This window comes from Arachis hypogaea, chromosome 20 (genome assembly GCF_003086295.3).
Source record: "Arachis hypogaea cultivar Tifrunner chromosome 20, arahy.Tifrunner.gnm2.J5K5, whole genome shotgun sequence".
Lineage (NCBI taxonomy): Eukaryota > Viridiplantae > Streptophyta > Magnoliopsida > Fabales > Fabaceae > Arachis > Arachis hypogaea.
Window position 1 is genome coordinate 9,733,782 of NC_092055.1, and position 15,116 is coordinate 9,748,897.

A 15,116-nucleotide genomic window follows, 5' to 3' on the forward strand; every position below is an offset into this window, starting at 1 on the left:
TGGTATTAAATAAATTTAGAATCATCCCACTAAGTTTGTTTTTTCTATAATATCATTATTTTTTTAATAATCAAATACATATTTTATTTATTTTGTTAATTAAAAAATAATTTAAATATAAAATAAACTAATAACAATTGTACTAATGAATTATAACTCAAATGACATAGTCTTCCCATACTCATTTAAGAAGTCGCGAGTTTGAGTTTCCCTATCTTTAAAAAAAAACGAATAACAGTCGTATTTTTATATGAAAGTAAAAAATATTTACTATATAAATAATATTCTTAAATTTCAAAATAATACCAAATATTATGTTTTATGATCTCAACAAAAATTTATTTAATTTATCATCTTTGACAAATATGATTGTGTTTTGCGATCTTTAATTTTTGTGTCATAAGATAAATAAAATATTTTATCATTTTAACTTAACGATTAATAAAGAGATTTAACGTAGTGCTATATTTTAACAGGCTTGCTACACATCTATGTATCTATATATCCAAGTTGGCCCAAACCCAAATCCACTCACTCGCATTACTGAAGCGTGAAAACACGCGCCCAAAAACCCCACTCATTACTTCGCGCTCATTATGAAGAAACGTTACTTCTTCCTCAACACGAAACCACTACATGAAACCACTCCTTCTCTTCAAATCTCTCTCAAAATCACTCAAACTTCAGTCACGTTCTCTGCCGAAACCACTACTGAAAAAGAATCGCGACAAGATTTCGCCACTAACAAGCAAAAACGAACAAAAACAGCAACAGAGACTAACAAAGATATGAAAAAAATTACTGTTCATTTGAAATCTTACAATGTAGCGTTTCTCCTAGTTGCATTTTAGCTTTACTAGATTGATCTCCTTCGTTCAGTATATCAACGTATTCTGATTGTATTTTTACAGTATAACTAGGACTTTGAATAATTTTTTTTCTTATTTTCACTCAGTTCAGTGGATAGTGTAACTAGGACTTTGAACTTGATTGTTACTCTGTTCAGTTCTTCTTTTGCATGGAGAAATACTATTCTTGATGATTGAAAGTTTATGAAACATTCTTCTTGATAATTGAAAGCTTATAACGACTTATTCACCACATGGATTGTGTTCGGTTCGGTGGATTTGGTGATTCTCATTCACTTCATATTTAGTGTGTTTAGGTTTAGGCTTTATTCTGATTGTATTTTTACTGTATAACTAGGGCTTTGGATCAAATTTGTTCTTATTTTCATTCAGTCCACTGGATAGTGTAACTAGGTCTTTGAACTTGATTGTTACTGTATTCAGTTAACTTCTATTGCATGAAGAAACTTGATAATTGAAAGCTTATAATGATTTATTCACCACATGGATTGTGTTCGGTTCGATGGGCTTAGTGATTCTCATTCACTTGATATTTAGTGTGTTTAGGGTTTAGACTTTATTTTGATTACATTTTTACAGTATAACTAGAGTTTTGAATAAAATTTGTTCTTATTTTCATTAAGTTCAGTGGATAGTGTAACTAGGTCTTTGAACTTGATTGTTAGACTATTCAGTTAACTTCTATTGCATGAAGAAATACTATTCATAATAATTGAAAGCTTATAATGATTTATTCACCACATAGATTGTATTCAGTTTGGTGGGCTTGGTGATTCTCATTGACTTGATATTTAGTGTGTTCAGGGTTTAGGCTTTATTCTGAGTGCATTTTTACTGATAACTAGGGCTTTAAATCAAATTTGTTCTTATTTTTATTCAGTCCAGTGGATAGTGTAACTAGGTCTTTGAACTTGATTGTTACTCTATTCAGTTAACTTCTATTGCATGAAGAAATACTATTCTTGATAATTGAAAGCTTATAATGATTTATTCACCACATGGATTGTGTTTGGTTCGATGGGCTTGGTGATTCTCATTCACTTTATATTTAGTGTGTTTAGGGTTTAGGATTTATTCTGATTGTATTTCTACAATATAACTAGGGCTTTGAATCAAATTTGTTCTTATTTTCATTCAGTTTAGTGGATAGTGTAACTAGGTCTTTGAACTTGATTGTTACTCTATTCAGTTAACTTCTATTGCATGAAGAAATACTATTCTTGATAATTGAAAGCTTATAATGATTTATTCACCACATGGATTGTGTTTGGTTCGGTAGGATTGGTGATTCTCATTCACTTGATATTTAGTGTATTCAGGGTTTAGGCTTTATTCTGATTGCATTTTTAGAGTACAATTAGGGCTTTGAATCAAATTTGTTCTTATTTTCATTCAATTCAGTGGATAGTGTAACTAGGTCTTTGAACTTGATTGTTAGTCTATTCAGTTAACTTCTATTGCATGAATAAATACTATTCATAATAATTGAAAGCTTATAATGATTTATTCTCCACATGGATTGTGTTCGGTTTGGTGGGCTTGGTGATTCTCATTTACTTGATATTTAGTGTGTTCAAGATTTAGGCTTTATTCTGATTGCATTTTTAGAGTATAATTAGGGCTTTGAATCAAATTTGTTTTTATTTTCATTCAGTTCAGTAGATAATGTATGTGAGTAGATAGTGATAATGTAACTAGTCTAGCTGATTCATTATTTATCATGTTTTATTCAGTGCATAAAGTGGGTTCAGTTCGGTAGGCTGGGGCATTTTAATTGATTTGATTAAGATATGCATGCTTGTGCTTTTCTGTGTATTGAGTAAAGTATTGACCAAATTTTTTCATTACAACAAAACACAACAAGACAATGGTGACAAAAAAGGAAAAGCCACACTATAACGTAAGCACATTAAATATATTTATCCGCTTTTGTTCAAATAATATCTATTTTGTATTATAAATATATCCTCACATTCTATTTTAAAACTTACAGAAAATTCATGATTGTAGATGCCAAACAAAGGCAATAGCAATAGTATTTAGGAATATGAGTCAAGAAAAGAGAGATATATTTGAACAAATGAGATTTGGTACCCTGGCACATGTCCCAGAAATGAATGTCTCTCACGCCCTGTTGAGAGAATTGATTGATTGCTTTGATGACTATAAGGGATGCTTGAAAATTCTCCAGGGGAATATTAAAATAACTCCTGGCAAGGTAGCAGCTGCAGTAGGCATAAACAACGACAGTAATACACTTTTCACTTCCTGCTTATTTTCCGTTCATTGGTGTACAGAAAATTAAATTGAGCCTTTTTGGCTGATTTTTTGCTATTAAAATATTGTAGGAAATTGTTTTGATGATAAGATTGATTACACCAAACTGAATCCGGAAGACAAGGTCTGTTCTGGAAATGAGTGTTGAAGGGGAGGAGAAACGGCAAAAATTCAAAAGGACTTTTGTCGTCTTCATACAAAAGTGCTTCTTACTGCCGACCACGGTAAGCGTGGCCTCCCCGATACATAAGCCGCCTATCTTTCATGTGGAAAAAATCCAAGAGTGGGATTGGGCAAAACATGTGCTCAACTTCTTGATGAAAGGAATTGAAAACAAGAGAAAGGGAACGAAACAATCTGTTGATAGCTGTGTTTTTATTTTGATGCTGATATACTTCCATGAAACCAAGTTCCCTCACCCGTTCGGACCTGATGCTTCCCCAGCACCGTGGGTGGCCTATTGAACAAAGCAAATGATGCTTGATCGGATTTCGAAGGAAGCAATTGACCATTGGTAAATTAAACAAAAAAATTCCCCTAAAATTTTGATTCTTGTGTTTTAGGTTATAATTAATTTATTTCTCCTACTTGCAATTGTTAGTGTGTTCATTTGAATCTTTGTGCATTCAGAAATATTTTTCTTGATGATTAAATGTTTGTCACGTTTTATTCACCATATGAATCTTGTTCGGTTCGGTTGGCTTGCTCCCTTTGTTTCACCTGATTGTTAATATGTTCATTTGAATCCTTTGCATTCATGCACTATCCTTTTGATGATTAAATGTTTGTCACGTATTATTCACCATATAAATCTTGTTCAGTTTGGTGGATTTGCTCCCTTTGGTTCACCTGATTGTTAGTGTGTTCAATTGAGTCATTGTGCATGCAAAAATGTTTCTTAGATCATTAAATAATGATCACATTTTATGGTGTTTTATTCAGCACATTACTATCGTTCGATTCAGTGGGTTGCTCATGTTGATTCAGCTGATTGTTACTGTATTTCTAATTAAATAAATTTCTATTTTAGGAACTTCTGTACAGAAAGAAAATAAAAGAAGAAAAAACAAAAACAAATAAGTTAGATAAGAAAGAAAAAGGAAAGAAAGGAAAAAAGAAAATTTTTTATTCTTCTTCGGAAGAAGAAAGATTTTTCGAATTTGAATATGAACCTGAAACCGACAAAACACCACCAGCAAAGAGAACAAGACAAAAGAGGGTGGTTAAAAAACAAAAGCTTGTTGAGATGGATTCAGAAACAACAAGTGAAACTGAAAGCACTCCAACGGATTCAGAAAGCAAAAGTGAATCCGAAAACCAATAAGTTTGATCTTCATATTGATTTCATTTAACTTGTATTTGCTTAAAGTTGTTCTTATGCGCTTGTTCTTATGTATTGCAGGGAAGAAGAAATTGAAAAAACGGGCACAAAGAAAAGAAAACAACCACAGAAGGTGGTTAAAAACAAAGCAAAAAAAGGAAGCCTGTGGCGACAGATTCAGAGGGCACAAGCAAATCTAAAAGCCAGTAAGTATTGGGTGATGTTCATTTATATGATTGTATAATATTCATCTGGTTTAGTTTTGCATTTCCTTGCTGAAAATTGTTTATGTATGCTTGTTAAGTAAATTACAGATGTGATATTGTTCACTGGAGTTGCTCAAGTTGAGTTCTTTTTAATTCAGAAATATTTTTCTTCATGATTAAACGAATATCACATTTTGTTCAGCATATGAATGCTTTCGGTTCGGTGGACTATGTCAGTTTCATTCACTTGATTGTTAGTGTCTTTTTCTTGCTTATATTTTTTCTCCGGTATAAATTCCATGTGTTTGTCTGTGTTGCAGGGAAAAAGAAATTGAAAAAACACCCATGGTAAAAAGAAAACAACCGCAAAAGGGTCGCAAAAAACCAAACCAACTCTGACAAGGATTAAGTTTCTCAAATCATATTTTCTTTTATTTATTGATGCTTTCATTTTAGGTTCCTTCAGACTTATTATATGAACTTTCAGATCTGAATACGTAAAAGACAGTGCTGTAGAAAGAAGAAGACAAGCGTTGGAGACAATAAGAGAAAAGAGATTAAAGAAAAGAAATGATGGAGCTCAAAAAGCAAACGTTGCTCCGGATCAGTTTGACTCAGCGGAAGCACAAAATAATTTCTCTGAGACGTAAGATTCGGCTTCTTATACCGAGTTATTTTTCTTTCTTTGCTAACTATTGCTAGAACCTTTTCTAATTCCTCTGGATTCAATTACTAATAGTTATTTATCTTGCTTAGACTACCAACTGTAAATCTCGGTAGCGAACCTCTCTTCCATACTCAAGCAAGCTCCACACTGTTTGTAAATGCCCCAGACAATACCAGGTAAATTGGTTCGTTACACTCTTTACTTTCGGTTTGGTGGTTTCCAAAAATGAATTTCATGTGTTTTTACCCTAAACCCTAAACCCTAAACCCCTAAACCCTAAGTCCTAACCCCTAAACCATGAGCCCTAAACACTAAACCCTAAATCTTAAACCCTAAACTCCTAAACCCTGAACCCTGAACCCTGAACCCTGACCCATAAACCCTAAAACCTTAAACCATAAGCCATGAACCCATAAATCCTAAACCTTAAAACCCTAATTCCTAAACCCTAAAACTAAAACCATGAACCCTAAACCCTGAACCCATAAACGATAAACCCCTAAAACCCTAAACCCAAAACCCAAAACCCTAACCCATAAACCCTAAAATCCTAAAACCTAACCCGTAAACCCTAAACCCTAAAACCTAAACCCTAATCTAGGTTTCTAATTTTAATTTATTATCTTTTTTTTAGAAAAAATATCCCGAAAAACACGGTAAAATATTTTAGAAAAAAGAAAATCCATCTAAGAAAGAGTTTTAAAACTCCACCAATGCAAGTTAAAAATATTTATGTTACTCTTTTAGATTTTTTTAATAATTTTTATTTAATTTATCACACGAAAAATGTGTTTAAATGTAACTAGTGCTACACCTGATTCTAAGCTACAAATCATTGAGGATCGACAAGAAACTCGTTCTGAACCTTTGGAAATGTGAGTTTTTCAATCTACAGATTCCCGTTTCTCAAAACAAATTCTAATTATTCAACATTAACTTCTTCATTATTTACATTCCTTAGACATCCTCTTGCGTTGTCTCTTCCAAGTTCTGTTCAGGAAGATTTGATCAAAGATAACTTTATCTATGTCCCTCCAGAAAGTCAAATAAAATAATCTGATATTAAGTAGGTTTATAAATATTTATTCATCATATGAATCTTGTTCGGTTCAGTGAGCTTGGTAACTTTAAATCACTTGATAGCTAGTGTATCCAGGATTTAGGGTTATTCTGATTGCATGCACCAATGCTTTTCTAGATGTTTCATTATTTATCATGTTTTATTCAGTGCATCTAGGGGGTTCAGTTCGGTGGTCTCATAAAATTCTTTTTATTAATTTTAATGAAATAAGATAATAGTTTAGGATCATTATTGAATTGTTTTCTATTTAATACAGCAACCCTTGGAACCGCAACAACAGCCTTGCAAAGAAGCACCGGCACAACAATCAAAACAACAAAAGCAGGCTGCTGAGAAATCTTCACCAAGGAATACGGAGCCAGAACTTCCAATGAACGTGTAAGTTTTAATTAATATCATTTTTTATAATCTTCTGGTCTAGCAGGTAATTAGAATTCTTTTTATTAGTTTCATGGTATAAGATAACAAATCTGCCTCATTACTGAAATCTTTTCTGTTTAATGCAGCAGCCCTCCCAAACAACAATAGCATCAAGTAGCTCCGATGGCAAGGCAATTAGAAGAAGAAGTACATCCTGAATTGTAAGTTTTATCATTGTTCACCATATTGTATCATTTTGGTTCATTGCTTTGTTTAATATCATTTTTGTTTCATATCAGAACAAATTCTAATTATTCAATATTAACTTCTTCATTGTTTACATTCCTTAGACCTCCTCTTTTGTTGTCTCTTCCAAGTTCTCTTGAGGAAGAGTTGATCAAAGATGACTTTATCTATGTCGCTCCAGAAAGTCAAACACAACAAACTTCTGATAATGAGTAAATTTATAAATATTTATTCACCACATGAATCTTGTTTGGTTTAGTGGGCTTGGTAACTTTAAATCACTTAATAGCTAGTGTATCTAGGGTTTAGGGGTATTCTAATTGCATTTCACTTGATAGTTAGTGTGTTCAGGGTTTAGGGATATTTTGATTGCATGCACCAATGATATTCTAGCTGTTTCGTTATTTATCATGTTTTATTCAGTGCATCTACAGGGTTCGGTTCGGTGGTCTCTTAAAATTCTTTTTATTAATTTTAATGGTACAAGATAACAAATCTGCCTCATTACTGAAATCTTTTCTGTTTAATGCAGCAGCCTTCACAAACAACAACATCAACAACAAGCTCCGGTGGCACGACAATTAAAAGAAGAAGCACAGCTTGAATTGTAAGTTTTACCATTGTTCACCACATTGTATCATTTCGGTTCACGGAGTTGTTTGACATCATTTTTGTTTAACATCATTGATATATATGTCTATTGTCTTGTAGTGCTGCTCATCCTACGCAACGGGAAGATGACATGCCTTCCTTTAACCTTGGGATAAGTCCCCTAGCATCTCAAGCAACTCCCCCTCTCAACCAACTCAACCCTCTGAGCCGACTGTTTCACAGCTGAAAATTCTGGAAGAGGTGGTGGTAGATGCTGGGGTGACGGCTGCATTGAAATTTGCTGAAGCAACAACTGCCGAGCCAACCTTCACAAGTGCTGAAGTTTTCAAAACTCCAGAGAAAGCCAAAATCACAAGGGAGTTGATCGAAAAGTGTTATCATTGGATGACACTTGTTAAACAGACCAAAGATAATAACAACGAATATGACGCTATATTCGTCTTGAAGCATGAGGCACTTTACGAGGGGGTTAGAGAATATTTCATGTCTCTAATGCCCAAACAACAAGTGGAAAAGCACGGTACATTCTTTGCCAATTGTGTTAACGTTAATGATTTTTCTAAAGACTCTTATACATTATATCTCATAAATTTTCTTCCTATAGGTGGTGACTATACATAGCATGATTTTTAATGACATAAAATATCGCCGGTATCAGGAACAAATATATATTGTGCCACTGGATATTGTGGCAAGCTAAATATCTTATTCCCTGTTGTTTGATGTTTATCGCCTCTTATTCGAATCATGAATGGAGTTCTGTTCAGTGGACCTGTTCATGTTGATTTTGCATATGTTTCCTGTTCGGTTTGGTGTGAATGTTCATATTGATTCACTAGTCTGGTTGCTTCTGATTTAACTGATGTTCGTTTTGCAGATGTTTATGTTGGGAACCATGGCATGGAATACACTGATAAAAGGACAAATAAGGCCTACCGTTTCGATATCGAATAATATTCCCACCACCGCCATTTTCTTGACAAAAGAAAACTAGCATCGCATCCATTTGTAAGTATTCATTTCTAAAAATTCTTTGATAATTTTCTCGTTTGCTATTGTTTTGACTGAAATATTCTATCATTTTTTCAAACTTCAGCTGTTTGTGCAGGTTTGCAACGGAGGGCATTGGTGGTTGTGGATTGCCGATGTAAAAAAAAAAGGCATTCTATGTCCTTGACCCTGTCAATAAGGACAAAAAAGATATACATGAATCGAGAATAAAACTGAACAAATTTGTTGTAAGTTATTTTGTTGTAAATTATTCAAATTATTCAGTACATGAGAGGAGTTCGGTTCACTATTGTTGCTTCTGTTTATTTACTTTTTGTGTCCCTTTCATGGTTTAATAATTTTCCAGATGAGGGTGTACGCTGGGGCAGAACCCTTAATGGACGGAAAGGGAGAGGAAGCAGAGTATATCATGCTGAACGGTCAACGTACAGAATAAGAATCTTTTCTCTTCAATAGTGCTATTTTTAATGTGTTTTATTTTGTATACTCTTAATCATATTATACTCAATTATTTCTTAGCTATGATTGCGGCATATACGTCATGAAATGGCTCAAAACAATTGATCCACAAAAGATCAAAAGCGGAAAAAGATATAAATATAGAGCTTGGACACAAGTAAGTACATTCTACATTAATAAAGTTCTTTCATTTCTTATTTCATTTAGGTTCATTTTTTATGTAACTAATTCCTTTCAATTGAAATGTAGGAAGAGATTGATGACTTCAGGTACCAATATGGTCCGAATATTCTGTTGCACGAAATGAACAAAATTAGAGACCAAGTGAATCAGGCATCTGAAGCAATAAGACTCCCGACATCTGCTGCCCTCCCCAACCCTTATTGTAAATTCACATCTAGGGATTTAGATAGTAAATAGGATATACTATGATTGACTGGTTGTAATTAACAATATTTTGTTTAACTTGTTTAAAAAAGCAAACAATGCTTCTTTCAATGTATATATGTAAATATTAATTTAAATGTTAATGTATATCTAATCTTAATATCAATGTATATAGCTAACGTTCATATTCATATCTGATTCAAAATAGATTATTCCTTGTCTTGTCGGTCTGAGATGTCAATTTATATATCTGTTGGAACTGTCTGGCTGCTGTTTTGTTCTAGGCTCACAGTGAACCCCAAACACACAGTGAACTTAAAGTAATACACTGGACGAACCGAATAACTACATATATCAATATAGCAGAGAACTAATTATAAAAAATATTTCTATCAATTTTCAGTTTCAAAAACACCTGAACTCTTTGACATTTATATTAATAAAAAACTAAAACTCAGTGAACTGAAATTTATAAACACAGTGAACCAAAATTTATATTAATAAAAACTAAAACTCCTATAATCCTCTATGGAAAAATTCATATCTGGTGCATTGTAAAGGTTAGAGCTTGACTGAATGGTTGATCCACAATCTAAAAGGTTCAGTTGCAAAAGATATAATAAAATCGTATATTAGGAAAATGCACAAATGAATTTTTCTTAATTGAAAGCAAATAAAATTTACCTCATTTGGAGTTGTCTTTTTCTTTTTTTTTCATGGCATTTGAGATCTTTTTTTCTAGGTTTGATCCAAGTCTGTTATTGAGCCGACCTCTTGTTTTGACGCGTGGCGGGCTTTGAAGGTCGTTCACATCACTCAATGTCGTTTCTTCATGGGATAATGAACTTTTTTCTTTGCTTTTCTCTTGATATTCTTGCATCTCGGCCATTACCTTGTCAAACGCCCGATGTAGAATTCTGGTCAGCTCCTCGGACTCGGATGCAAATTTGCATATACTATGTGATCGAAACACCAAGTCGTCAAATCTTTTACTTCTCAGCTTCAGTAGAGGCTCATCTTGGCTGCTCTTGATGTGTGTGTGCCTCCTCTTTATGTTCTTGCTCCAACGTTCCAGTATGTATTTTGGTGCCACGTTATCCACTCGCTCGAAACTTAGGATGCTCAGAGAATGGCTGCACAATATGCCCATTGACTCGAACAACAAGCACTGGCACTTTACCTCTCATGATACTGCGTCGTAGGTGACAAAAAACTTGTTGAATGCCGAGTTAGAAACCTTCTCTACGACTTCGTATGTTGTGAAACCTAAGGTGAAATGCATTGATCTTGTGATGCAGTTCACTTTTTCTCTGAATTGTGCTTGAACTTCCCTGAACTTCTCGTGGGTATACACGTGTTGAAACTGGGCCTCTATTGCTGATTTTGTTGCACACGATATCACAGTGTAAAAGTCTACAGCGTCGAATTCTCTCTCTCTTTGCTCTCTGCTTGCTAGGCAATTGTCGTATTGCTTCACGAATTATCTCAAGGAGCTGTTGCGTATGATGTACTTGTTGAAAAATGAGTGCTTGCTCTCGCTCCTTTGTATGCTTCTCATCTCGCCCCAGAAGTGGTGATCCAGGTAAACTGGAATCCATATATACCGATCCTCATACAGCGCTGCAAAATGAACCGAAAACCTAAGCACCAGTGAATGGAAATTTGTGCATGTTTTAACGACATGAAAATAATTCGAATTCAAACATCGGTTACCTGAGAGCCACTTGTTGCCTCCGAGGCCATACTTTATGAGGAAATCGTTCCAGTTTCTGTCAAATGCATTTTTTGTGTACGAGTTCCAAACAACATGGCTCATCTCTTGTTCAATTTCTTCGTGTCCCTTATAGCCGTTTAGTTTGTTTATGATCTTTTTCATGATGTGCCAGATGTACCACCGGTGAATTATTGTTGGCATACACAGCTCAATTGCCCTTTGAATTGATGAACATTGACCGGTAAGAATTTCTTTTGGTGCCTTCCTTCCCATGCAATGTAGCCAACACTCAAATAGCCATTTGAATGATTGGATGTCCTCATTTTTCACAGCGCGCATCCGAGAAGTGTCGACTGGCCGTGGTGATTCACGCCCACAAAAGAACCTAAAACTAGATTGTACTTGGATAAATAAGCGCACCCAGAACGTGATGAACCGAAAGTTGTACATGCACTGAACATGAAAATATATGTGACTGAACGGAATACCTATTTGTGTTATAGGTGGTGTCGAACGAAACCACGTCTCTGAAATACTCAAATGCGGCCCTGCTTCTTGCATCGGCCCAGAATGCATATTTAATGCAGTGATCGCCTTCAAGGTTGAACTAAAAGAAGAAATTTTGGTTCTTCTCTTTCATTCTTAGTAGGTACTTCCTAAATTCTTTGGCATCATCTTCTTCAGAAATATTCCGTACATCCCTTGTGATGTAATTCCTCACGTCTTTTTCTATGAAACTTAGTTCACGGTGGCTGCCAGCTGCTACCACAAATGATTGATAAGTTTTGATTGGTCTAATTCCAGCTTCCTCGTTGCTTTCGATGGTGTGACGCACAAACATGCTAAGCTCCCTGTGTTGTTTGAGCATCTCTGCCTGGTCTAGACAGCAAGGATGTGATTGATTCAGAATAACTTTGAAAATTGTCCAAAGACCAACGTCCTTCATTATGTGTACGTAAACCCTGGCTGGACAATTCAACCCGGCTGAAGGATTTGTTTTCAAAGTTGGAGATATCTTGGATTTCCACCTCCCCTCTCTGGTGTATACGATTAGTTAATTCTTAATCTCGTCTCCGTCCCAAGTCGTGTTCCTTATTTTGGTAGAAAAACCAACAAGTTTGGAATAATGTTTGTAGAACTTTCCAGCTTCTTCTAGTGTCTTGAAAATCATCCCCACCTTTGGGACAAATCTTTCATCCACAACATAGCTGGTCTGCATGTGAACCAAAAACGTCATTACGGTGAAAAAATTATTTAGTACTAAGTGAATAAAACATAATACATTATATATATTCCTATAATATTTTTTACAAACTCATTTCTGCATACCGAACCGAACACGTACTCATGGTGAAACAACTCTATAGTAATGAGTGAACGAATATTGAGTGAACAAAACATAATCCAGTGTATTAAAATAAATTCAAACTCCTTTATGCTTACCGAAACGAACAGTTACTCACAGTGAAAGAATTGTATAGTACTTAGTGAACGAAACATAATGCATTATACAAAAGCAAATTCGAAACACCTCTATCTACAATTTAGATATTATCAATTCAATTCGATTCAATTCAATTCAGATTCAAAAACACCTACGTCCATTGAATTCAATTCAAATAAAATTCACAATCGCATTCCATTCAATTCATTCAAAATTGAACAATCCAAACCTCATCAGCATTATTCGTTTCAGATGAATAAACCAGGTCGTTCTCATTCAACTGATTTGAAGTTGAATCATTCATTGATTCCATTCAGAAGAGAGAGGGGGAAATGCGCGTGTGGAGGAAGTTACTTGGATAGTTTGGATGAAAAAATTACATGGATGTAAAGCTTTTCTACTATTTTAATGACATAGATAAATTTCTAAAAATTATGGTAAAATGGCACAAATTTAAAAATACTAATTTTTCTTATAATTATTTTTAAAACTTAATTAATTTATAATAAAATTGATAAAAAATTTATTTATATAATACATATTAAACATTTTTATTGAAAACAAACATGTTCAATGAAATTTTTTTGAAGACCTATTTCAAATAAAAAAAATATGAGGAGCCAAATATATGTAATGAATAATATGTACAATAAAAATTAAATTAAAATTAAAATCAAATTATAATTAATTAATTAATTTTTAATTATTTTTAATTTAAAATTTAAAAGAAATAAGGATTCCATCGATTATCTAAACCCTCCCAAAAACTGCCTTCCTCTCCTTATTTGTTGTTACCTCCTTCTCACCCGGTCTCCTCCTAGTTCACCGGTGTCGCTCCAAAACAGACACCAGCCGCCGTCCGACACAGATTCAGCTGACGCCAACGTCCGCAAAGGCAACCACCCAGCAGCACCCTCCGTTCGTGTGCGTCGTTCCCGCGGTCTTGCAGCGCCCCAGACGTGCAGCCATTCCCTCGCAGCTGGCGTGTGTCTCCCTCCCGACTCGCTCCTTCTCTGTGACGGAATCAGCCACAACCACCGCCACCGCCGTTCACGAACACTTGCAACGTTCCTGCAGCCACAACGAGGAAGGCGCTTGCGTCGTCCTCGCAGGTATCTGCTATTCACAAGGCCAATGTTATACAGAAGACTGAAGGTCTTTTCCTCAATGTCTATCATTACCTTCCACTTACATATAAATATCTATCTTATTTTATTTGTGAATCTAATAGTAACCTTCTATTTTTTGAATTTTGTTTTAGAGTAGTCGTGAGGTTGCAGAGGACAATGGCTGCATGATGGTATATTTGTGAACTTGGATTTAGAGTGCAATTGTATTTGGAAATTCATTTTGAGTATTGAAAATGGAATTACTCTCATTCATTTTTATAATCTACAGCTTGTGAAAAATCCTGCTCTTTTTTCTATTTAGTGATGTCAAACCTCTATGGGAATATTATTAGTGACCTTTGTGCTGGCTTGGCTGGGGATTTGGGTTTAACAGTAAGGTAAATTTTGCACTTTGGTCAACAAATTCTAGAAGCTACAATCTTATCTTCTGACATCATTTCATACATGTTTTACCTGCAAGGTTGGTGAGGGAGGTATTATCATCAACTTATTATAGAATATGGGATTTGAATGCATGTTTCATGAAGGTGCTCAAGATCAGTTTGCCCTCTGTGATTTCATAAAACTAATTTGATCTTCTCTTTCTTTGAAAAACAAAATTGTGAATAGTAATTGTTGTCAATTTACTTCTGTGGTAGTGGTCACAAACATGTTCTAATCTATGAAACTTTGTACTTGTGTAGAATTTGGCAAATCCAACTGCTTTAATGCTGAGGGGTGTTTCAATGTTGCGCCATTTGAATCTCCATGACAAAGCGGACCAAATTCAAAATGTCATCCTCGACACAATTGTAGAAGCAAAGTACCGAACTGCTGATCTTGGAGGTAAAGCAAAGACAACCGATTTCACCAATGCAAGTATTGATCATCTCTAAATTATACTCTTGAGTAGGCAAGAAATTCTTATTAACAAGGGAATGTGCTCTTATTACCGAACTACAAATTGAATATGACTTTATTATGTTAGTTTTAGAATAGTGCTGTTCTTGATTAATAATACAGGATAATATACAATGAATAATTTACTTATGTATTGCTACAAATAGACTCGCATAGTTCTATAATGTCTTTTTATTCATGTAATTGATTAATACAATAAGAATTCTTGCTGTTTATATTGCTCTTATTCATTGATTTTTTTTCCGCATCAATGATTAAGATACATCATGTATTATACTTTAAACCATTTAAACTAAGGGGATGTTCATTTTACTATGATTACATATGGTTCTTGTCATTCTAAAATGAATAATTATTTTAGGTATACCATTTGTAGTATAATTTATTACTATGTTGTGTTGATATAAACAAAAAAGTAAAAGAGAAATTAAA